We start from the raw sequence: 22,991 nt of genomic DNA, 5'->3' as shown, positions 1-22,991 counted from the left end.
GGGGGGGGGGGGGGGGGGGGTTTGAACTACCAACTTTAGATTTGCGGTTAAGTTCAAATCCTTTGTGCTACCCAGGACACCTTAAAATTATTTCCAGTGTTTGGAAAAATAGTGACTTTAGGCCACCCTTTACATACGAGCCCTGGTGGTGTAGTGGTCATGCTTTAAACTGCTTACTCCAAGGTCAGCAGCTTGAAACCACCATGCTCTCTGAGAAGGAAAGACAGGGGCTTTGTACTCCTGTAGAGAGTTACAGTCTCAGGAACTCACAAGGGCAGTTCTACCTTGTGTTATAGGGTCACCACAAGTCAATATTGACTCGTTGGCAGTGAGTTTGGTTGATTTTAAAAATTGTACAGGTCAGGGGATGGAGGCTTGAGTATGTAATCTTGTTAATGCCCTTGGAGGGACTTTTCAGCCTGAAGGTCTGACCATAATGTCCTGGTCACTTAAGGACCACACCACCACCACAATCACAAAACAAAGCACATTAAGGCCTTTAAGTAACAAACAAAAAAGCAAAAACATTTTTAACCAATTAGAGGGTGCAATAGCTGTTAGTTTGCATAATCCTAAAAGCAATCCTTTGAAGTATACACTCGGGCAATTTCATGTGCGTGGCCCAGGAGGTTAACTGATGTATTAAGATCACACAGGTGACTGGTGGCAGAGCTGGATCCAGGAAAGGCCTCCTAACTATTCTTTCTTTGTGCTAGATCAGTCAGCCTCACAGAGAGTCTAGCTTAGCCTCAGTTCACCTCCTTGGGCTTTTTAATTGACATTTATATAACATACGTTGATTACATTGTCTGGGAACAAGCTCCTATAGACTTTTTACACAGTTTGAGTTTTCAAGTTCACCTGCTCATTATTCCATTTGAGGCATTCTGGAAAGCAAAATAGACTCTTCACATAAAACCCCATCTCTTCAGTCTAGCGAAAGTGCTAGAAGCAAAGAGAGGACATAAACGTGGAAAAGCCACAGGACCTGCTAGGACCAAGCCACAGGGTCAAGTGACCATGCTGCTGGGCCAGGGTTGGGGAGTAGTCTAGCAGAGGTAAAAGCAGGCTTCAGGTGTTCAAATCCACAGTCACATCCCACATTCCTCTCCCTTTGTACACATGCTAATGGTAGCATCATTTAGTGACGCTCACTTTGGACAAAATGAACTGCAGACATACTCTGCTGTGTGTGTGTGTGTGTGTGTGTGTTTCACTTCGTTGCACATTACAGATTTTAAAAAACTCAATTGAAATGGAGGCAGCTCTGTGTCGAGCAAACCTATTTGGTGCCATTTTCCTGACAGCATGTGCTCACTTTGTGTCTCTGTGTCACTTTTGGTAATTCTTGGCAACATTTCAAACTTCTTCATTATACTTTTGTGAATAATAGTATAGTTAATAGATGACCAAACCCAACTAAATCAAACCCAGAGTCGTGGAGTCTATTCCAATCACCATGATGACCCTACAGAACAGAATAGAACGGCTCCTTAGGGTTTCTGAAAGTGGAAATCTTTATGGTAGCAGACAGTCTCATTTTTATCTCACAGAGCGGCTAGTGAATTTGAACTGCTGACATTTTGGTTAGCAGCCTAACGTGTAACCCCTTATGCAGCTAGGGCTCCTTTAACACTATAGGGAAAATATAACATTCATATGTATCAGGAAACCAAATATTATGTTTTATTTCCATACACATTTTATTGTAGTGGTCTAGAATGGCGCAAGCAATATCTCTGAGGCATGGTTGTATCAATAACCTACCTTCTTAGCATGTAGGTAAGGAGGTGGTGATCTATTTTCAATGCTTTCCCCATATCCTGTGTGATAAATTCTAGGGAAATTAGTCTGGTCTGCAAACCCTTCTGTAGTGTGGTGAAATATTTGTGCCCACTTGCACAGCTGCTTAGACCTTACTCAGCCATCAGAGCACATGCCTTTTTTGGTCAGCTGGGCTAGCAAGTGATCTTCTCCTCCTCCAAACGATTTTCATTTTTAGGGGGAAATGAATTGTGTGTGTGTGGGTGGTGGTGGTGGGTCTCTTTGTTTGATCCATCACTCATGTTATACTCACAGACGTGTAGTGTGTGGCCACTTGGTATCTTAGAAACAGGCTGTAATGTGTCTGAGGCTGGAGTGTGTTTCTTTCTTGTATGCTCACTCGTTGCCTCCTGCAGTGTTTCTTAGGTAGCTGATGCACAACATGACCGTGGCCAGGTATAATAGCGAAGTGTTAAGAGTCTTAAGAACCAGGCAAAGGGGTTTAGGCTTGTCTTTGTTTCATCCTCAATCGCTGGCCTGCAGTGCCTCAGTAGCACATCCCTCTGGCTGCCACATCCCTTTTTCTGTGTTGTGACCAGAAAGAAACAGCTCCTTTCTGCCAAGTCCACAGAAGAGGAAGATTGCTTAGCCAGTCCCCTCCCATCTCCTCAACTCCTTTTAATTTCCACCCTTGCTGGCTGTCATCTTTCCCCTCCCAACCAGAGAGCGGAAACAGAGGATAGTTTCCCTCTCCCTGTGTATGCCTTCCTTCATTCTCTCCCATTCTCCTTTCCTCTACTTCACTGTTCTCTCGCGGCAGTGGGCAACGATGTCGGTTTTGCCTCAGTCTTACCAAACTGCAGAGAAGCTCACTGGCTGCCTGGGCAGAGGAGTCAGGGGATAGATGTCCAGTGAGCACTGGAGTCTCTGATGGAGAAGATGCTCTGCTGCTTGGGTTGTGATTGTCATGGAGGGCTGTTGTCATGGCGACTGGAGCAGCAGGCTATGGAGATGTGGGGCTCAGAAAGGGAGAGTGAGAAAGCGACTGAGGGGAGGGGGGGCACTAAGCTTGAGAGAGATGATAGTAGAAAGAAGTGGGAGAGAAGAAGAGAGGAAGGGAAAAAGGACAAGGGAGAGGAAAACAGAAGCAGGGGTTTTCTGGAAGACAGGAGAGTCTTTGATCTTGCAAAGATACCAGGGATTTGTGCATTGAGAATGGCCATTGTCCTAGGAGAGAAAAGCAAGGAAGGCAAAGGAGTGGCATGGAGAGATAAGCAGGTGGGGCGGAGGAAAGGCGAGTGAGGAAAGGAGATGGAGGAAAGAGGCAGGGGAGAGGGGAAGGGGCTGAGAGATGAAAGAAGGTGCCGAAGAACAAGCAGGGAGGAGGGCAGGGCAGAGAGAGCCAGCCCGGCTGGCTGGTGGAGTAATCTTTAATTATTGCTCTGATGCTTTCTCTCTCTATCTGCTCTTTGATCTATGTTACACATTAAACAGGAGCAACCTAATGCCTGCATCTAGTGTTTAAAAACTCCATGAGGTGAGACTTCAAAGGGAGGAGGGGAACAAAACTGTGGCGTGCCTGGCTTTTTGCATCTCAAGTTTTCTGGCCCAATTACATTAAGTGGAGCCCTGGAACCCTCTCCTGATCCCAGCAGAGCTCCGCCACTTGTTCTTGATGCCCACCGATCTTAATGAGCTCAGCTGCTCCAGGCTCATGGCTGTCCCCAAACCCTCTGCTGCCTGGCACCTGGCACCTGGGACTTGGGCCCGTGTGGACCTCTTCCCCCACAGCCTTAGGAAGGTCCCAGGTGGGAACAGGGCCACTCTCTTGGTGTGGGGAAGAGTCTTTTTCCTGGTGACGAGTCTTTTTCCTGGTGACATGAGTCTGAGACAGCAGGCAGATCTTGGACTCACTCCCCAGCAGGGAATGAGCCAAACAAACCCCAATACCAGGAGAGGTTTTCAGTCCTAAGAGCTGCGATGTACTTTGCCTTCTGGAAGCTCAGTTTCCCCCTCCGTAATACAGAAGCTAGACTAAATTCTCCCGGTGTCCTCTCCGTGTTATTGGGGTTTCTTTGGCTCATTCCCTGCTGCTTGCAAGGCACCTCTCCAGGATGCAGTCCCCGAAATGCTCTCTGTTCCAGAATCCCAGCGGGCTCGTGACCTACATTGAGTTTTTATCTATCCTATTTCCCTTTTCCTTTCTGTTCATACACTTTGAACTTGGCTCTCCCTTCCCCATCTCTAGATCTTTTGCTCTGCCTGTTAGGGCAAGCAATGGAAAAGCTTGTTCAGGCTGAGTGAGGGGAGTGGGAAAGGAGGAAAAGAGATGGAATGGGCCTGTTTAGACACAGGATTCTCACCTTTCCTTGCTGGAAACCAGGCTTCAAATGCACCTTCTGTGCAGTCACCACGCTTCAGTCATCCATCCTTTGTGGCTGATGTGGAACCGGTTGCAGTGGGACTTCCAGACGGAGACAAAGAAGAAAGGGTTGGAGAGCTCTTTCCCCAAATCAGCCAGTGTAACCCTGTGGACCACAGGGTCTGCTCCTACTGTGCTGTGGTGTTGTCTTGGGTCAGAGGCCAACTTGATGGGCACTAACACCATTTGAGAAAAACATTTCAATGGAAGAGAAGGCAACACATCATCTGAAGAGAAGACGTTTCATCTAGAGAAGGCATCTGAAGACAAGGCACTGGGGGGATTGTCTCTCGAAGACCCAGTTGTTGTGCCGACTATGCTGAGGAGGGCCGGAGCACTGCTGGTGTTCAAATCCTGGAGCAAAGGGCAGCCTCACATTGTCTACGATCTTGTGTATTAGCTCATGTCTTTGTGCATCCTTATCGCCTCTCCCTCTTTATGTCCTATATTCATGAACTGGTTATTGAGTATTTGGTCATTGAATGGAATGGTTTTTGAACTGGGCACGATGGAGCTGGTGAAAGGAGCACAAGGTCAAGATCAGTAGTTTATCACCAGGATGGACAAAGCATGAGCCTATCAAGCAGGACAACTCTACTGTGCTCGAGCCAGGATTTACAGTTTTAGGACTGCCGCTAGAATAAAGAGTTCAGTCCAGTTTTCCACCCAGGCCCTTCCCTTTTCACCCTTGAGACTGTCGCTCCTCAGCCAGTACGCTGTAGGTTTCTGCCAACCCCCTTCCCAGACAGGAGCTACATCTGAGTGGAAGAGTGAGCCACCGAGCTACAGGCCCTCTGAGGGCTGCCAGCAATGACAGATGTTATTTTACGGAACGCGGCACCAGAGATGTGAAATACACAGTTCATAAGTGTCACGAGGTGGAAAGCTGGGGGCGAGAGGGGGGATGAAGGAGACTCTATCTTTAGTTATTATTTTCCAAGTTAGGCAAGAAGCTGATCAGGGTGAAGAGAAGGCACAAAGGGAAAGGGGGTCTTTTGTCTTGGCACCTGGGGGTGTTACGTGCACGTACAGCACCCGCTTTGCCATGTGCTTTTGTAAATTCATGCTGATCACCTTCACAGTGTGGGGGGGCTCAGAAGAAAGCAGTGATGCTTCTGTGACTTCCTGGAGGCCCCAGACAACACAAGTGAAGCCCCAAACACATGTGGGTGTAGCATAGTGCTTAAGATCCTGCTTGAGTCTAGGCTTCATGAGTGAAAACCTGGCTCTTTCAGCATGACCATTGGCTAGTCCCATAACCCCTCTGTGCCTCTGTCTCCTTCTCTGTCTAATCAGAGTAATAATGGACCTGTATTATGTATAGTGATTATTACAAAGATGCCCAAGCCTTACTCAGTATTCAGTGTTATCTAAAATTTTGCAGCTCTTATTTTAAAATCTTTCATTTTAAAGGGAGAGAAAGTAAAAGGCTTTGCCCAGCTCATGATAGTTGGAGTCCTACCCTCTAACGCTTAACCTGCCACGAAATCAGACCTCGACTAGTTAGGTTGCATCTTCCATCTTGACACACATAGTACTCAATGATTTTATTCATCAACTATTTCTGATTCGTCTTTAGTGTGAACACAGGGCAGTGTTGTAGACTCTGCTCCAATTAAAGTTGGGAGGACCATGTGACTTAATTTGAACAATGAAATGTAAGCAGAAGTAACCTATATCACTTGTGGGTAGATGTCCTGTGAGACAGGGTATAATTTGCTACATCGTTTCCTTGCTGCTACAGTGATTATGAGAGCGCATGCTGAGATGAGGCCTCTGTCAGCTTGGGACCCTCAGAAACCAGGATGAGGAGAGCCCCTAGCAAACCCTGATAGGACACAGCATGTGAATGGGTGTATATTAAGCCCTTGCGGCATGGGTGTCATTTGTTGCTACAGCATGACTGAGCACATCCTGACTACTCTGCCCTAATTAAGCTAATGCATCTCCTCCAACAGAGCCCGATCAGATAGACATCTGAAACGTCAGCCCATCTTTCTCTGCCTTTCCCTGTTCAGTCCTGGTCTGTTTGATTTCCTAGTGGTTGACATCCAGCTTTCAGGCGGAGGGTCGTGCACAGGATTTTTTGTTTGTTTATTTGTTTGTTTTTGTGTTTCATTTGATTACCCTATCTAAAAGACTGGAATCCCCAGACACTGAGCTGCTCCCATGAGCCTCCTTAAGTCCCAGCTGAAGAGGAGAGATTCAGACATCCTATAAATACCCTGGCCGGGTGGCTTTAACACTCAGCTCTGGAGGCCCGTTTCAAGGATGTAATCCACATGTTTCATGGAGCCTTGCACCTAAATTCTCAATCTAGGATTGGCATTTGGGAATTCCTTCCAGGAGAATCAGGTTTGCAAAAAGCCATAGAGTAAGAAAACCACTCATTATCCAGAGAAGGAAAGTCAGGCTCTGGGAGGTAACCACTCTGAATTCAGGCTTCTGGAAGCTCTACCCAACCATCGACCCATAGGACCAGTTCAGTACAGAATGAAGGCATCGCTGGGTGTGCCAAATGATTAATGCTTGGCTGCTAAATGAAAGATACCACCCAGAGGGACGTCAAAAACAAACAAACCCAACCATAGCAGTCATTGGAAGAGCTCTGGAGTGCATTTCTACTCTGACACACATGGCGCGATCATGAGTGGGAAACAACAGGGTGCCAACTGGTAGAACAAAACAAGAACTAAGGGTCCCTTGTTACCAATTTTAAAGACTTTCAAGATGGCCATGGCAGCGCATCAAGCCGGCGGAAGGCCCTTCTAAGCACAGGGCCCTCTGGCAGGGAACCACTCACTCTCTTGCAGCCGTCTCTGAGGAATGCCACTGCTACTTAAAGAGGCAGGAAGAGGAAGTCCAGGCAAGCTTCCGTCCACCTTCCCTCCTTCAAAAGGCTTGACTGACTTCTAGCAGGAGCTCAGGGAACAGCGGTCTAGGCTACAGAATGACTCCAAACCTGGGCTTTGCTGGGTGGACCCAAACCACCTTCCTCGCGCCTTCCTTCATAAGGCAGGCAGCTCTTTCCTCCCTGTAGTTAGAAGGTAGAAGCCCAGGGGTTAAGTCTGGTCATGAACCCATTCGTAGTCAGATACCAGTTCTTCTTGTGCTAATTAAATTATTTTCGGAGAATGGGGAGAAAATTCAGTCTACATGGGGAAGACACAAATTTAGAGCTTTATAGAAACCTCCAATCGTTCTCTTGCTTTCTTTATATATTTTTTAATGTCCTCATTTGAGAAGAAACACCTCAAGGCCAGGACCTTGTGCCTGGCTTGTTCTCTATCTTCTGTCTGCAAGAACCTTGCAGATTGTAGATCTTTAAGCAAAACCTGTGGTCTGAATGAGGGTGGAGGCGCACACAGGAATCGGACAGGTCTGCAGAAGGCAGGGCTGGCTTCTGGTCCTGGGGGCTCCTTCTTCCCTCCCCGAAGCTGCCCGAATCAGGATCAGACACGACTGCTGCAAAGAATGAGGCGATTCCTCCCAGAAAGTTTGCTCTTCTCCAGGGGATTAAAATGCTCTGCTTAGTTCCGTCAATCACGCCCCAATCACTAAATATTTACTAAACATCTAGAATTCATTTATTCAAATTAAATAAGCATTTATCAACATCTCTACTAGGCAGGAAGGCCCTTGAGGCTATCAGGATAGAAAAGCCCAACGGTTTGATTTCAGAGCTCAGACCAGCACCTTGGGGTGGGGGAGAGGATAGGGGCTGAGTTGGGAGGCAGGATTTAATGCATCTTTCATTCCCTGGGAATCATGGGACGGTCTGACCTTCTGCAAGTTTGTCAGCATGTCTGCTTTGCCCTTGGGGAGGCTGTCACCCCCCACCCTCACCCCACCCCTGCCAAGAGACAAGGGCCGGATTCTGAAGGGGCCTCATCGGCTCCAGCTTTATCCCCACTCCTCCCAGAGGGTCACTGAGAGAAAGAAGCCCCCAGTCAACAATTCCCTGCAAAGTGAACAAACACAGTCTCTTGGCCCCTCCACTCTCAAGCTCTCTCCTTCCACTGAAATGGTAATTTTGAGTCTCTAATAGCTCCTCAGGGCACTGAGGTGAGGCAAGAGGGGGATGTATTTATGTTCACATCTGCCAGCCTGTCTTCCCGGGTGCTGGCGACGCTGATGGCACGGCTGATGAAGGCTGCCCGCTCCGCTCCAGCCGGCCAGCAGCAGAGCGCAGTGTGTGGCGTCTCCCGGGTGACCAGCCTGCCTGCTGCTCCCAGCCCCTCCAGGCCAACCCACCAAATCGCCTTCCCTCTCCAGTGTCAGTCAGCGCTGGCGGTGCATGCATATTCATGCCAGGCTGGGAGGTAGCACCCTCCGCGGAAGGGTTAGCTAGGGCATTTATTAATCGCTCTCTATGCAGCCACCAGCCAAGAGGCCCTGCGTAGGAAGGCTGCAATGTCACCTAACAACAATGGGCTTAGCCGAGTGGAAAATAACAATAACACACCATTAATGATGGGGGCCTGCTCTGCTGGCCAGAACACTGGGGGAGGGCATTGTACCCTGATCTGACAAGCCGGAGAGGCACCAGAAGCCTGGCGCCTTTGTGCTTGCTATCATTGTGATTTCTTTGGACAACAACAGCTAGAACTGTCTGCAACCACTGCCCAGTACTGACTGAGCTCCTCCCCAAACACCCTCCCAAGAAATGCTTTCGATTTCCTGGGGCTAGAGAATTCCTATCCATTTGGAGAAGTTAGGCTCCTGGTACAAGGTCACACGACTATTTACAGTTCCCAGTCAAAATCTCCTGATTCCTAACCCTGTATGTTTAGTACTCTCACCTGACCTTCTCTCTGCTACTGCCCTTGTTGGGTGCCCTCCAGTCAGCTCAGACTCAGAGTGAACCCATGCAAACAGAGCAACACGTGGCCCGGACCTGCATCCTGACCAATGGTCCTTAAGTTGGAGCCCCTTGTAGCTATACACATATATACATACATACACACATACATACACACACATACACACATACATACATACTAGAAGACATTTGCAACTGAGTTCTTCACTCAAAAGGCCCATGTGGACGCCATTACAAGATGGCGCCGGACCGCGCCCGCATCGTCAGAGCTAAGCTGTAAACAAGCTTGTTGCGCATGCGCTGCCAGCCGCTCGCTACGCATTATCAAATTGCACCAATCCTGGTAGGACACGTCACCGAGCAGGGTATTTATACCCGGGGTTTTAGGAGCTTGGGGTCTTCCGCAGCTGACCTCGGAGCAAGAGGCAGCTTAAATAAACTTCGCAGATTGCATCTACCAGAAGGGTCCTGACCATTCTTGTCTCGGTCCGTGCTGCGCCGTGTCATCCGCGCGCGACAGGCCCACCTGTGCTCAGCTGTCAATCGGAATTGTGTCTGGGGTCTTAAAGGCTGTGTTCAAATAAGCAGCCTTCCTTAGCGAGGTGTCAACTAGGTCCACATGGAAGAAGGACACCAGTTTGTGTGATCCAAGCATGACCGTAACAAAGTTCGAATATGATGAAGGGGAGAGTATCAGAGCTAAAATTATGACAGCCCCATTTGTCGAAGGCTTTGGAGCCCAAACCCATTTGGTCGAGTTCCTAGTCAGACTGCGCAGCTGCCAGATCTGCTCCCGTCTCCCATCTCAAGGGTCTGGGGCAGCAGTACTGTCAGACACAGATCATTCATTGTCATCTTGATTATTCTGGATCGAACTTGATGCTTGGTCAGTTGACCTCCCCTTTGACCCAACCTGAATTTGTTCTAGGCGCAAGTATCTCTTGCTGGTTCCATGACAAAAATTCTCCCCTGGCTCTTGAAATATTGATGGTGGTCTTTTCTCTCTTTCTCATTATTTGTATTTTTGTCTTTATATTAGTATTTTATCCTTTTCACTTAAAAAAAAATCAAAAGCCTCTCCGTCTTATGCATTTGGAACATTACTCGAGTTTGTTAAAGCTATGCTTCTGGAAGGATTAACACAGGCTCTCAGCAGAGTGGCTGAGGAAATCAGAGTGCAGAAGGGATGAAGAGATCTTGGATCCAAACTCCCTGCTTGGATAAGTTTGTTGGTGCGGGTGCTAGTTACCTTTGAGTTGCTCTTGACTTACAGTGACCATTGGTGTGCACAGGAGAACTGTCTCGCAGGCTTTTTGAGGCTGTGACCTTTTAAAGCAGATCACCAAGCCTTTGTTCTGAGGCACTGCTGGGTAGGTTTGAATGGTCGACCTTTTGGTTAGCAGTTGAGAGCTTAACCATTCGTACTACTGACAGCCAGACCTCAAACCCAGTTCTTCCAGCACCTTAGTCTTAGGCGTCTTTGACTCTCCTCTCCAAACTCTGCCTCTATTGATTAAACTGACTCCTTAACCAAAACTGAAAACCCACCAGTGTCAAGTCTATTAGTCCTGCAAAACTCGGCTTCTAGCCAGCTAATTCAGATTTATTTTCCTGGTGCCCAACTTGTTAGATTCATTCAGCTCTCCCAGGGAGACCTCTTCACTGCCTTTTGAAGGAGCTTGGCTCTGTTCCACCTTTGTATTTTTGTTGAAGTTCTTTTCTCATCCTCTATTTCTAAAATACCATTTCCCCAGCCTTGGTAGAGAACTTTCAGGTGCTATCTCCTTCATGGATCTGCTATTGCCTCTCAGAACTCCTTCTTCATATAGTGCCATTCTTAGTTCATCTCTGTTTCCAAGTTCTTGGTTAGATCAAGGGTGGCTCAGCTCTTTGGCTTGATTGTTTGATAGGGACTACGTATGAAGAAGTTCTTCAGGACATACATAGGGATCAAGTTATGTATAATGTACTTTCTTATTCAGAAAGCCATATCTCTGATATTGCTCCTTCCCCAGGCTTGTTCCCAGAATAATGTACAGCTAGCTACCTTGAATTCTTTGATGCAAGAAATGTTTAATGAGGAGGTACAATATGTGAGATACTATCATCAGTGATGAGGGGACAAGGATGAAGAAGCACATCTTTCTCTTAGGAGCTTAGTGCCTAGAAGAAGAGATAGATGTGGCAGACTGGAGAAAATAAAGGGGACAAGAAAAACTATGAGTGGAAAACAAAGCAGCAGGGCCCTTGTTGACCCAATGGAGTTGTAAAGGTGAGCCTTTTAAATACTTCTGTTCTACTTCCTGTTCCAATCAAATCTTCTTCTGCTATTGGCTCAGAAGGGCCCTGCATTTCTATTCCTGCCTATCCGATCTTTAAAGCATCGAGCCAAGTGTGATATACTCTTTTTCTTTTTTCAATTAAATCTCCTCAGCTGATTGTATTTTTAAAAGACCTTATGCATTCTGTATGGAATTAACGATTACGGACAATCAATTGATGCCTATTGGAGACAATGAGCAATGAATGGGGACTTCAGGCACTGAAAAGTGGTGAGAAGAGTTGTTTGGGGACAGAGGAGGGGCTTTCCGCACAGTCCTCAAAAAATAACCTGAGGTTGGTAGTAACAGCTGCTTAATCAACTTTCACGCTGTAGCAATGCCTCCACAAATAATTAACTCTCCATAGTTAGCTTATGAATGATTTAGGATTCACATTTGACTGTCAACTAGAACCCAAAATGCGCTACAAAAGAACAGCCAAAAAGCTGACTGGAGGCCAGCCATGAAAGCAGACTCACAGATTCTGGCCACACGACACGCCTAGCACTTCTGTTGGGGGGAAAGTGGTGCGCCATTGGAATGCCGTAGCTGCAATGAGTGGAAAGAGTCCAGGAATCTGGTCAAAAGAGAAAATGAAAGGCAAGCAGAGGGGACTATCATCATTTAAATGTTTTGCAAATATGAAGTGGATAATTAGATCCATGATGGTAGAGATTTCGTCCATTCTTTGGTGCTATAGCCCCATCTACGTAGACCCCACAGAGCCTGACACATAATAAGAGCACAATCGGTAGTTTTAGATCATTTTTTCTTTACCTTGGTATTAATAATGGAAATAATAAGTCAACCTTGTGTTGCTCACTAGGGTGCTGTTTGCATATCTTCCGGAGAACTCTGCCATGCTGGAGCATAAATTGTATACAGGGTACACTCTCCTAGGAGAGATCATAAGAGAAAGATGGGGATCATAATTAGACCCACAGCTGCAGAAGTTAGATAATAGTCACAAAACCATAAAGATAATTTTTCTTTACCAAGAATATTAAGGGAAAGCATTTATTCATTCTTAGCCAGCATATATTATTAATCCCCTGCTACACATTAACAAGGTGGTACGAATAGTTAAGCACTTAACAACTAACTTACTAGGCTCAAACCCACCTGGAGATACCTTGGAAGAAGACCCGATGATCAGATTTTGAAAGGCCATAACCTTGAAAACCCAGTTCTACTTTGAACCCATTGGATTGTGATGAGTACAAATAGGCTTTAATGCAAATGACTGTACATTATCCGTCTTCATAAAAAGTGTGTGCAAATAAACCAATGAATGAGCTAAGGAACAAATACTGCTACTAAGAAAGCAAACCATGTGCTAATGTGGAGACTAATGAAGACTAATGGAACTTATTTAGATAAAGAGATCAGGAAAGGTTTTTCTGAAGAGATAGCACATAAACTGACACCTGAAATAAGAAGATTAAACCCAGAAAAGCCAGGAGAGTGACTTCTCCAAACCGAGCTCTCTGGCGTAGATAATCTTGCTCTCTAGGCAGTGCGAAGTGTAGACACAAAGGCCTTAGAAAGGACTGGGAGGGCTAGAGAGATGCAGAGGAGTTTCTGAGGCATTCAAGCAGTGAATGAGGGGAAAGTGATGTAGGACAAGGGCAACATGGGACTTCACGATCATTGGTTATATTTTATCACATATACGATAGAGGGTGTGATTGATTGTTCCCAAAGATCCTTCTAATGTGAGTGTGTTCATCCGGGTAGACTAGAGAAACAACTCCATTGGAACTTATATGTGTATAAGAGAGAACTTTATATCAATGAGCAATTGTACATTAAGAAAACATCCCAGCCCTGTCCAGGTGAAGCCCATAAATCTGATATGAGTCCATATGTCTGTTACCAGTCTATAAATTCTTTTTCAGATTCACGCAGCACATGCAATGACACTGAATGCAGGAAGAAAGATCACAGGCCAGTGGGTGGAAAGTCTTGTGGATCCAGTGGTGATAGAAGCCTCTCAGTGCTGACATGGGTCTCTATGTGGGTCCTCCAGCCCCACGGCTCTGGCTGTTATCAGCTAGCTCCATCAGGCTCTTCTTCAGTAATGTCTCACAGGGAGCGTGTGTATCTGGTCTCCAGTCAGCTATTTATCTCCTTAGTGCCTCCAAATGAGGTCATTAAGCTGTGACCCGATTGACAAGCTAAACTCCACCCATTCACTCTCAATAGTCTCAAATTGACAACAGAGTATGTAACTGCCATAGTGAAGAGTAGGTTTGGTGGCCATGCTGTTAGGTGCTGTTGAGTCAGTTCCAACTCATACTGACTCGAAGCACAACAGCTGGAAACACTGTCTAGTCCAGCACCATCTCACTATCTTACCATGTTTGAACCCATTATTGCAGCCACTGTGTCAATCCATCTTGCTGTGGATCTCTTTTTCACCAACCCTCTTCTTTCCCAGGCGTGAAGTTCTTTCCCAGAGACGGATCTCTCTTGACACCACCCATTAGTGTCAATTCTAGGGAGCATTCTGGTTGTACTTCTTTCAAGACAGATTTGTTTGTTCTTCTGGCAGTTGATGGTGCTTTCAATATTCTTTGCCAATATCATAATTGAAAGGCATCAATTTTTCTCCATTCTTTCTTATTCATTGTTCAACTTTCATGTGTAAATTAAGCAACTGAAAATACCATGGCTTGGTTCAGGCACACCTAAGTCTTCAATGTGACCTCCTGGCTTTTAAACACTTTAAAGTGGTTTTTGCAGCAGATTCACCCAATACAAGAAATCCTTTGCTTTCCTGACTGCGACTCCCATGAGAATTGAACATGGATCCAAGCAATGAAATCCTTGGCAACTTCAATCTTTTCTCCATTTATCATGATGTTGTTTCTTCGTCCAGTTGTGAGGAATTGGTTTTCTTTACATTGAATTATCATCCATGCAAAGGCTATAGTCTTTGATCTGCATCAGCTAGTGCTTTGAGTCCTCCTTGCTTTTACAAGCAAGGTTATATCATCTGCAAATTGAAGGTTGTTGGTAAATTGTTCTCTAATTTTGATGTCCATTTCTTTATATAGTCCAGCTGCTTGCATTCTTTACTCATCATACAGACTGAGTAAGTATGGTGAAATGATACAAACCTAATGGATACCTTTCCTGGTTCTAAGCCAAGTATTCCCTTATTATGTTTGAATGACTGCCTCTTGGTCCATGTCCAGGTCCTAATGGGGACAATGAAGTGTCTTGGAATTCCCATTCTTCTCACTGCTACCCATAGTCTGATATGATCTACACATAGTCAATTAAATACAAGTTAACATCTTTCTGGTATTTGCTGCTTTCAGCCAAGATGCACCTGATGTCAGCACTGCTATCCCTCACGACGTACATGTCTTCTGAATCCAGCTTGAATTTTTGGCAACACCCTGTCACTGTACTGCTGCAATTGTTTTTGAATTATTTTCAGCACAATTTTACTTGCAAGTGACATTAATGATATTGCTCAATTGTATTCATGGAAAATTATTGTGACATAAATCTGGGGAAAGTGAATGTATTCAATATATTCATTGGAAATGAATATACTGGAATTTTTGCTGATAGAATCTAGGAGACAAGTACCAAGAATAATTCAGAATAATTCCCAGGTTTCTGGTGTGAGCAACTGAAGGGTCACCATCTCATTTGCTGAGATAGCTCGAATGGAGGAGAAACTGCTTGTGGGGGAAGGATGTCAAGAATTCAGCTTTAGACATACTGTGCCTAACATGTCACTTACACAAATTCAGAAGTCAAGTAGACAATAACACATACAGGGCTGAAAGAGAAGTGGCCATAGAGGTTCTCTTCAAGACACAGGAGATTAGGCCTCAGAAGACAAGCTAGCGAAGGAGTCTGAGACTGACTGAGCAGTCAACTGTAATAGGAAAAACTGGAGTAAGTGCTCTTTAAAGAAGCAAAGAGAAGCAAGTTTTCAGGAGCAGAGGTGTGTTAAATAGCACAGAAAGGCTACATAAAACCAAGTTTGGAAAGCATTCAGTGCATTTGGCAATATGGAGGTCATTGGTGAACTGGATTGAGGAGATTAAATGAGGTGATTGCAGAAAATCAATTGAAGCAGGTTAAAGTGTGAATGAGAAATTAGAGGCTAGCTGTTTTCGTTTGCACCCTTTACAGAAATTTGACATTGGAGTACAGGGAAATAGGACAGCGTTGGCTAGAGGAAGATTTGTGAGAGTCACAAGCCCTGTTTTGCGGAAAGCTAAAGAAGAAAAGCCAAGGTCAAGGATGGTGAGGGTCACACTGACTGTTTCCCCAGAACAGCTTCTTAAAACTTACTATACATGGTCCAACATTGCGAGCTGTGGAGATAAAAGTACTAAGACGTCTTTGGGTGCAGCAGAATGATCATTTATAACTATGGTTAGTAATCACGACTAGGACAAAATTAGAGCGGCTGCACTGGATCTACAGTGATCTGGGACCAAAAGGATTGGAGCATGAAAGCAGTAGAGTGGGGAACCCAATTCCAATGGAAACGGCACCCATAGAAGGTCAGAGCACATGGACAGTGTTCCAGGGTCCAGGTGGACATGAGTGAGGCAGAGCACGGCGGCACTGACATCAACTGGGCAGAGAGCACGTGGCATTGCTTCCGAGCTGGGCTTCCCCTGATACCGAGGCAGAGGTCAGGAGACCATGCTTTGCCTCAATTGTTTGTGTTGCTACTGCTGCTGCTGTTATCTCGTTGTCAAGACAGCGTGGTCCAGCCCCCAGAGGCACTCCATAACACCTGCGATGCAAGGCAGGAACTCTGAGCGGGGTCTTGAACTGCTTAACATTCCCTGTGACTGGGATCTTCAATTTCTCTAAAGGATAAATGTGTGTCAGAGAAAACGGCTATGGAAACAAGGACGGATGATCATCACGGGGGCACAGTGAGGCAGAGAGAGGGAAAGCAGAGTCCTCGTGTTCACAGGTCCATCGACAAAGCATTCAACTCTAGGGTCATAACAGATCATGGGTGATGTGGTGAAGCAGGGGAGCTCCAAACCATTTAATTGCGCCCATGCAGAGTCTATGTATAGACTGAGCACATTTAAAGACAAAACCAAACCAAGGGGATGCTGCATAGTTCAAAATAAGGAAAGCTAACCATCTGGTTGTATCTTTTAACCACACTGTTCAATCTTTATGCTGAACAAATAATATAAGAAGCCAGACTTTCTGAAGAGGGTGGTGCCAGACCTGGAGAAACACTCATTAACAACCTCTGATATACAAACAATACAATATTGTTTGCTGAAAGCAAACAGTGTCTGATAAACTTACTGTTGAAAATCAAAGATGGCAATCTTCAGGATGGATTACACACCATTTTTTAAAAATCATTTTAAGAAAGCCATAGTCTTCACAACTGAGTCAATAAACCTCATCATGATATATGGAGAAAAGATTGAAGTTCTCAAAGATCTTGTGTGACTTGGATCCACAATCAACACCCATGGAAGCAGCAGTCAAGAAATAAATAGCGCAAATCTGACATCAAATACCTCTTAAAGTATTGAGAAGCAAAGGTGGCATGTTGAGGACCAATGAGCACCTGACTCATGCCATATTATATTCACTTGCTTCATATGCATCAAATGTTTGATAATGGATAAGGAAGACTGACTAATCCTTGATGCATTTGGATTATGGTGTTGACAAAAAAATATTGAATATAGCATGATCTACCAAAAGAGCAAACCCATCTGTCTTGAATGTCAGCCAGAATGCTCCTTAGCACTGAGAACGGTGAAACTTTGTATTTTGAATACATTACCAGAAGGGACCAGCCCATGGAAAAGGGCATCATGCTTAGTAAAGTAGAGGGTCAAAGAAAAAAGACTCTCAGCAAGATGGGTTCACACATAGTTGCAACAAGGGACTCCAGTAAAGAGATGATTGTGAGGGTGGCAAAGTGTTGACAGTATGTCTTGTTTCTATTGCCAGAAGGTCTCTCTGAGCTGGAATTGACTGAAGGGTGTCCATCACTAGTATTGGTACCTATCTTCTACAAGTCTAGAGCTCTCTGGGCGATGCACATTGGAGCAGTTTTTCCTCTTTGATACATGTTATGATTCAGAATCGACTGGGTAGCAACATTTTTGTTTTCCTGCGAATCTAGGTCCCTAGTTAGTACAAGAGATATGCAATCAGCTGCCAATCTAAAGACTGGCAGTTCAAACCTACCAAGTGGCACAGCAGAAGAAAAGCCTAGCTATTTGTTTTTGTAAATATTACAGGCACAGAACTGCTATGAAGACATTTAATCTGAAATATATGGGCTTTCCATGAGATGGACTTGAGTTAAAGCCAATAGATTTTTGGTGTGTTGTGTTGTATTGTTTTCCACTTTAACTGGAGAGTGAGATCTACCGAGACATGAACTTAAGAGAGCGCCAGTCCTGCTAAGAGGGCAGTAGGTGCTGTAAGCACCAAATTTGATTCACATATGTGCTATGAAGGATATCAGACACGACATATACCCCAAATATATCCCCACCTTCCACACAAAGCTGTTTACATTTTTTATTTATGTTTACATCTTTTATTTATGTCTCAAGCCTTCAGTACTGCATAGTATGCACGCTTAATCTGACCATAAAACACTAATAAAATCTATCTTTGACTGAGTGATGACTAGAGTTTGTCTCATGTACTTGGGACGAATTGTCAGGAGGGACAAGCCCCTGGGAAGAGACGTCATGCTTGGTAGAGGTGCAGCTAACAGGAGGAAGGCCCTTGACAAGATGGATTGGTCAAAGAGCTGCGACAGTGAGCTCAACCACAGGAATAAGGTGACCTTGGCGCAGGAGCAGACAGTGTTTGGTTCTGCTGTACATCAGGTTGCTAGGAGTCGGAACTGATTCGATGGCACCTAACACCAGCAACATAGTTCCATGCGAAACTCGAAGATCTTTTTTCATTTTAAAACAATGTAATTCATACAGAAACTTCTCGAGGTAGATTATACTAGTACTCTCATTGTGTAAATGAGGAAATGAAGGCACATTAGCGGGCCTGTGGCAACACGGCTTGTAGGAGGCAGAGAGAGGGCACAAGCCCAGGACGTGTGCAGTAGAGCTTCTGCCCGCACTCACCTGGCATTTATCAAGGGCGGTGTCCTGGAGCTTCTTTCTCCTTCAGGAAAGGCCCCTTCCTAAGCTACTGCTCACCTGCTCCTTCCACAGGAAATGTTTCAGGTTGACTTACTCTAGAGCAGGGGTTCTCAACTTGTGGCTTGAGACCCCTCTGGGGGTCGCACGACCTTTTCGCAGGAGTCGCCTGATTCATAACATTAGCAAAATTACAGTTATGAAGTAGCAATGGACATGGTTTTCTGGTTGGGGGGGGGGGTCACCACAACATGAAGAACTGTGGGAAAGGGTCAGGGCATTAGGAAGGTGGAGAACCACTGCTCTAGAGGGGTGACTGGACACTCCTTCTATCTGAAACATCAAATTTTGAAAGCAGGCATCCAACCTAAGAAGAGCGTCCCAGATGTAATTGTACCCCCAACATTGTCAGAACCCCCTAGAAGCCCTCTGTTAAGAGGTTTGTTGATAGCCGGCTTGGTTTTTAAGTGGTAATTTCATGGGAGACATAGGGGTTTACTGACTTTGTGCCAATCACATCACATCAACCTGCAAAGCAGAGCTTACATTTAAGTGGGTCCTCCTAATTAAGCTTGGCCTTAGGTGGAACAAGACCCCGTGACTCTAACTTTTTGAGATGATGCCTCCAGGGGCAGGCACAGGGACTTCGCGTGGTTAAGGGAGCCTGTGAGATGGTTGTCATCTCCCCTGGCTCCGTGTCCCCAGCTGAGGATGGGTGGACAGATGAGGCATGCTTCCCACCCACCTGGCCCATGACCCAGAGACGACGGAGGTGACAGGCGGCATTCTTCATGACCTTGTTCTGCGGAGTGTGGGCTGGAGGCCGGTAAGGAGGAGCAGAAAAGAGGACAGAGAAAGGAAGAGAAGAACAGGCAAGTATTCATCCAGGAGAAATGCTTAGACCTACCGTTTGATGTCTCCAGGTCGCCCAGACCCCCCAGGCGCCTTTCATCTATGCCTGATGTAGCGATTATACACAAGTGAATGTAGTATGGGCCCACCGGGCTACTTTCACTTTTGCTGATTTTATTTAAAGCTAGATTTATTGAGGTAAAAATTTTACATGGGATAAAATCGATCCTTTTTAGTGTATAGTTCTATGAGTTTGGACATAGAATCAATTTGGGCATACAGTCGGATAACTACTATCACAATCAAGATCTAAGACTCCCTGTCATTGCTTTGCAAGCAAGCCCTCTCCCACTTGAGGTTTGGGTACCCACTGGCCTGCTTTCTCTTCCTATAAACGTTGCCTTTTCTAGCATGCTGTATGACTGGAACGACTCGGTCTTTAGCCTTCGAGTCTCGGTGCTTTCGCTTTGCAAAATGCATTTTCATTTTCATCCATGTTGTTGTATGTTTCAGTAGTCCATTCATTTTTATTGCTAAGAACTATTTATTTGTGTGGCTGTATCCCAGTTTGTTTACGCAGTTACTACTTGATGAATATTTGGGTTATTTCCAATTTAGGCCATTTGTTAATAAAACCATTAAAAACATTCACAACAATATATTTTTAGGTGTAAACATACATTCTTTCTCTTGAATACATATTTAAGGTATTTGCTGGATCACATGGAAAATCTATGTTTAACTTTATAAGAAACTGCCAAACTAGCTTCCAAAGTGGATGCACCATGGTCCAATCCCACTAGCAAGCGTGAGAGTTTCACTTCTCTACATCCTCACCCATCTTTGATATTGCCAGTTTTGTTTCATTTTGTCTTTAATTTCAGTCATTCTAATAGGTACCTAGTGCCATCTTATTGCAGTTTTAGTTTGTGTTTGCCTAATGACTTATTACATTGAACAATTTTCATGTTCTTGTTTGTCTATCTTATCAAGCAATTTCAGGGAAAGAGAGAGAGGTATTTGTTAAATTAATCCTATGTGTCAGGAAGTGACTTAAGTGAGGGACCGGAAAACTGTACTTTGCAAACCAAACTTGGCCCCTTGTTTGTGGGGATATGACCTCTAAGCTAAGAAGAGTTTTTACAGCTGGATATTTTCAGTCTATTTGACGAAGGAAACAAGAACATTGAACCCTGATTCAAGGCAAGCATAATCTGTCCACCCTTCCACCCCATCCAGATTTTTAGTAGCCCTGTATTATAAACAATGTACTCTTATCATCATTATCATCATCGTTATCATTCTTAAATGTTCTTGGTCAGACATTGGAGGAAAAAAAACTCCCCTGGTTTGTTATTTAAGTGCCTATGTAACATGCTCAGTTTTGCCTGTTGCTCTACATTTAGTCTTTTACAAAAATGTTTTTCAACCCCTTATTTAGGTGGCTATCACTTACCACTGTCACGACCAGCTAATAAAAATGAGGATTTTGCAAAACTTAAGTAAGCTGCTAAAGATTACTCAGCTACTAGTAATAGAATGAGGGTGTTGTGGTTGCGTAGGGCTGTGATCACAGTCAGCTCTTGGAAACCACAGGGGAGAAAGATGAGGCTTTTCACTCCCATTGAGTGACTGTCTCAGAGACTCACAGGAGCAGTTCTACTCTGTCCTGTAGGGTCATTATGAGTCAGCGTGGACTCGATGGCAGTGAGGGTTTTTTGGGGGGGCGGGCAGGAGGTTGGGGGGGTGTTGGTCTGACTTCAGAACCTGGATGCTTTTTCTAAAAGCAAATTCACAGGAGCAATTCAACACAAAGTGGAACAGAAATGAAACAAAACACATTTCAAGGTAGGATTCTTTTTTTTTGGTTCAGGTTCCTAAGCCTCTTAAAGGTAAATTCCCAGGCCTGTACACAGATAGCAGGATCTCACCAATGACCCCCAGAACCAATGGGGAAGCGCTATCTGTACTCTCCTTCATTTGCTGAAGTCTTGTAAAAACATTAAGCTTTTAAAGAAAGGTTTCATGTGAAAACAGATAATTTTCTGTAAAGCCTAAAAAAGGCATAAAGTACGTGGATTATGAAGCCAGAATACCTGGGTTTACTTCCTTCCTCCATGCCTTGCTAGCAGTGTAACCTTGGGACAGATAACTAAATAGAAGTCCGCAGTTTGCTTATTTTTAAAATTGGGTACAATAGGAGCTGCTCATGGGTGCACTATGAGCCTAAAAAGAGTTCATATTGTCAACATGATTAGCACAGGACCTGCCATAAAGCAGCAAGCTCAACATCAGCATATCTGAAAACATACAACAATCTCTTGATTAATCATTCAATTAAATCTCCAGAACACACGTGTATTCACGGTCTGATTGATCAAGGGTTTCTTGTGTAAAATGAGTCTCAAAAGGGAGAGAAAGAGGCAGAGGAGCTTAACAGTAACTGCATTCTTTGACCTTCCTAATGTAATCATTTTCTGCAAATGGATGAAGAAGGCCAAGAAGAAAATATTCATCCACTTTCAGCCCATGTCTATACCCTACCTAGAGTCTCCCCACAATGTCCCCATCTAGGAGAATGCCAAACTAGCATGATTTAGAGTGTCATCATTCTAAACAAATGGACCTCTTGGTGTTTCCTTGCCCTTTGATGCAAAGAGAATATATCTTCTTCTTTATTTACCGCTCCTACTCTAGAAAGACCAACTGTAGGTGCATTTCCTGCCAATGCCCAGATTAAGAATCCACCTCTCCCCAAATGGCACTCAACGCTGGTAAGGGGGTGGGTGAGACAGTCATTCTCATATACTATCAGTTTGAAAAGGCAATTGAGGTATTTCTATCAAGAGCCTTAAATATATTCTCAAGCAAGAATTCCCTTGCTAAGAATATAACTCAAATGAATGGAGACAAAAGGGGTGTGTAGCAGGGTGAGCAGTGGGAGTTGTAGAATTTAAAGAAGAGCTTGACTGGTGCATGTTCGGAGTTGCCAGAGAGGCATGTGTGTGTCTGAAGCCAGTGGGCTGTTCATGAGAAGTGTGTCTGTGTCTGAGGGTCCTGACCTTTCTGTCTACAACCTACTTGCCCCAGCTGGGCTGGTGTGGTGCCACCAGAGGTGCAGTCCGTTCATTGATCACAAGAGTGGTCTACTGGGTCAGAATGCCTCTGACATCCGAGCCAGGGTCCCATCCACCCTGGATCAGATACCACTGACCAATGCTGTCGAGTTTGGGGCAGTGACAGAACAGGGAAAGGGGTCAGTCGGATGCCCCTCTTCTGCAACTGTTCCTTCATCACAGCAAGCCTTGGGGGTTTGCCATTTGAACAGTAATCTCAAAAATCAAGTTTCTGTACACATTTTAGGGACTGCTATCAGTATTTCAGAGTGTTCTCATTTTCTTACGTTAGATTTTCAGATGCAACATGTTGTTCTTAAGTCAGAGCCAACAAGTGGATTCTGACTGCTACCAGCCCTATGGGACAGGGTAGAACTGCCCTGCGGGATTCTGAGACTGGCACTCTATAGGAGTAGAAAGCCTGTCTTTCTCTCAAAGCGTGGTTTTGAACTGCTGGCTTTGCAGTTAGCAACCCCAAAGCAGTCACTGTGAGTTAAAATCAACCTGACGGCAGTGAGTTTTGTTTTAGGGCTTGGTTGAAAAAGAGTGGGG

The sequence above is a fragment of the Echinops telfairi genome, unplaced genomic scaffold (assembly GCF_000313985.2).
Source record: "Echinops telfairi isolate 266 unplaced genomic scaffold, ASM31398v2 ScPeMD7_9;HRSCAF=40, whole genome shotgun sequence".
In the NCBI taxonomy this organism is placed as follows: Eukaryota; Metazoa; Chordata; class Mammalia; order Afrosoricida; family Tenrecidae; genus Echinops; species Echinops telfairi.
Note: the sequence above shows the minus strand (reverse complement) of the source record.